General features: G+C 41.9%; 1 non-coding gene across 1 annotated transcript; it reads left to right on the plus strand.

Annotated features, from left to right (window-relative positions):
* Positions 1-1,678: 1,678 nt before the first annotated feature.
* Positions 1,679-1,753, plus strand: Trnas-cga. The gene has a single exon. It is a non-coding gene; the product is annotated as a tRNA-Ser (tRNA).
* The last annotated feature ends 1,074 nt before the right edge of the window (positions 1,754-2,827 follow it).

Raw genomic sequence — 2,827 nt, forward strand, 5'->3', positions numbered from 1 at the left:
ACTTCACCAACAGTCGTATGTTTTAAGATATTTTATTTTATTCTGAAAGCAACCAGTTTCGGCAATTGATTTTGCCATCGTCAGGCCCCAGCCTGTATAAGGGTGTACAAAGCAAACTTACAGAAAGTGGCCGGTAATCATTACACCACTTCCGTTTAAAAATGAAAGTCTACATATTTGTTAGTAGCGTTAATCCAAATCTGTGTACATTCAGCACAGTAGACTACAAGTGTACTTATTTGTTAGTCATAAAACTATTTAACACTACAGAGTTACAAGGGAACATGTAAATATATTAAAAAGGCAGTGTTCAATCAAGAGCTCCGTTGAAACAAAGCTCAACATTTTTTTTAAATTTTCTGTGAAATTTTATTATTATTTTTTATATGTATAAAACCTATAAAATTCTTTTAGAGGAGGAACCGCCTAGTATACGTGAGAACGAATCTTCGTTTAAAGTAAAACGCCACACAGTAAGCTATGAAATACAATAGTATGCAGATTTACAGCCTGGCCAATATCACAGGCGGTAAGACAAGTAGTTGTCACAGCGTCAAAAATAACTTGGCGCAAAACCCAACGGCACTCGACATATTAAGAGAAAATAACATGTATAGCGAACGCTAAGAGTATTCACAACTATCCTGTGGCGTAGGCTATACCGCAAATCGGAATAAAAATATATGATTTGGTTTCCTTTATATCACTTTACGGGTCGGAATTACCACAGCGAAACAAACCAACAAGAATGTCAAATCCTACTTAAGCAAGGCGCGTCCTCTAAGTTCACAACCGACAACAATACAATTTCACTGGGAGTATAAGGCACTATCTAAAGTGACCTATTACAGATGACACACCATCTAAATAATAAGACGTAGCAAGTTGTGTTGCGGTGAGGAACGTGGGTACGGAAACAATAAAAGGTAAATGAGTTTGTGAAATGAGTAGTGTCACCTATCTCCATGAACACCAAAACTCGTCTCTAGTAAGGTCATCATAACATTCTTCCTTAGCTGTATGGGCAAGTAAGAGCAACACTGACACGCTGACAAACTAACCGGGTCCTAATCATACTCATTAGGTGTGGTCAAGACGTATCGAATTCCCACAAGTGCAGTCAAGCACGGAGTTTATAGATCCTATTTCCTACAGTGTAACACCAGCAGTCCGTAAAATCAACACTGAAGTTGGTTTCACTAGTAAAAATACATTAGCCAAAGCACTTACTCATTCTATCGAAAGGCACGATCCCTTCTTGAGGTCTGTGATCTACAAAATTAAATTCAGTGACTGTGATGTAATGTATTTTGGGCAAACAGGTACAACTTTTAAAGAAACATTTCGAGGGCATACAGCTCTGCATACCATCAAGCATTCTACTTTTCAGTAGCATCTACGAACGAAAAAACATAGTACTGAAACTTCCTGGCAGATTAAAACTGTGTGCCCGGCCGAGACTCGAACTCGGGACCTATGCCTTTCGCGGGCAAGTGCTCTACCAACTGAGCTACCGAAGCACGACTCACGCCCGCTACTCACAGCTTTACTTCTGCCAGTACCTCGTCTCCTACCTTCCAAACTTAACAGAAGCTCTCCTGCGAACCTTACAGAACTAGCACTCCTGAAAGAAAGAGGTACTGGCAGAAGTAAAGCTGTGAGTACCGGGCGTGAGTCGTGCTTCGGTAGCTCAGTTGGTAGAGCACTTGCCCGCGAAAGGCAAAGGTCCCGAGTTCGAGTCTCGGCCGGGCACACAGTTTTAATCTGCCAGGAAGTTTCATATCAGCACACACTCCGCTGCAGAGTGAAAATCTCATTCTGGAAACATCCCCCAGGCTGTCGCTAAGCCATGTGTCCGCAATATCCTTTCTTTCAGGAGTGCTATTTCTCAAGGTTCGCAGGAGAGCTTCTGTTAAGTTTGGAAGGTAGGAGACGGGGTACTGGCAGAAGTAAAGCTGTGAGTACCGGGCATGAGTCGTGCTTCGGTAGCTCAGTTGGCAGAGCACTTGCCCGCGAAAGGCAAAGGTCCCGAGTTCGAGTCTCGGCCGGGCACACAATTTTAATCTGTCAGGAAGTTTCATATCATCGCACACTCCGCTGCAGAGTGAAAATCTCATTCTGGAAACATAATACTGCTGGTATTAATGACAATGTAGAGATATTGATCATGGTTAAAGGTGGGACGATGGATGTTCTTGAAGATATGGATATCTATGTCCTTGCGAAGAAAGAACATGTAAATGTTTCGATCGAGCAAGCACAATCAAAGACTAAGTTCTTTTTTGAAACTTTTCACAAACTGTTGTGAACCGTAGTCTGATATCTAGCACCTGTGCTGTGTGTGTTTATCGTATGCATTCTACATGTCTACAATTTCATGATGTATCGATCCTTGCCGTTGACTGTCTTCTTTTATCTTTTGACTCGGTGGGACTATCTCTGACCACGTTCATGGACTGTAGGTGGGGTCAGTTGCTGTCACGTCTTCGTATGAAGCATTTGAATAACGGTAAGTTGGCACGCAGCTCGTACGAATTTAATGTTCATCTTGATCTTTACTATAAGCTTGACAGCTTTGTGTTTTTAGATTGGAATTCATGACACCCAGTGTTTTGTGGCGCTATACGATAAGTTCGTTTATTTGGATAAAAGCGTATGTTGAGCAATTTATACTCTTTAGCAGCTACTGACATGACAAAATGGACAATGGGCTTGTAGGAGCCTTGCACCAATGTGGCCTCACTGGAGTGTTATGGTTAGGTGTGGGTATCGTACTTACGCTATTAGTGTACATGCCTTGACACAGATAAGATCCCTTCATGATACG

The sequence above is a fragment of the Schistocerca piceifrons genome, chromosome 6, assembly GCF_021461385.2.
Source record: "Schistocerca piceifrons isolate TAMUIC-IGC-003096 chromosome 6, iqSchPice1.1, whole genome shotgun sequence".
NCBI lineage: Eukaryota > Metazoa > Arthropoda > Insecta > Orthoptera > Acrididae > Schistocerca > Schistocerca piceifrons.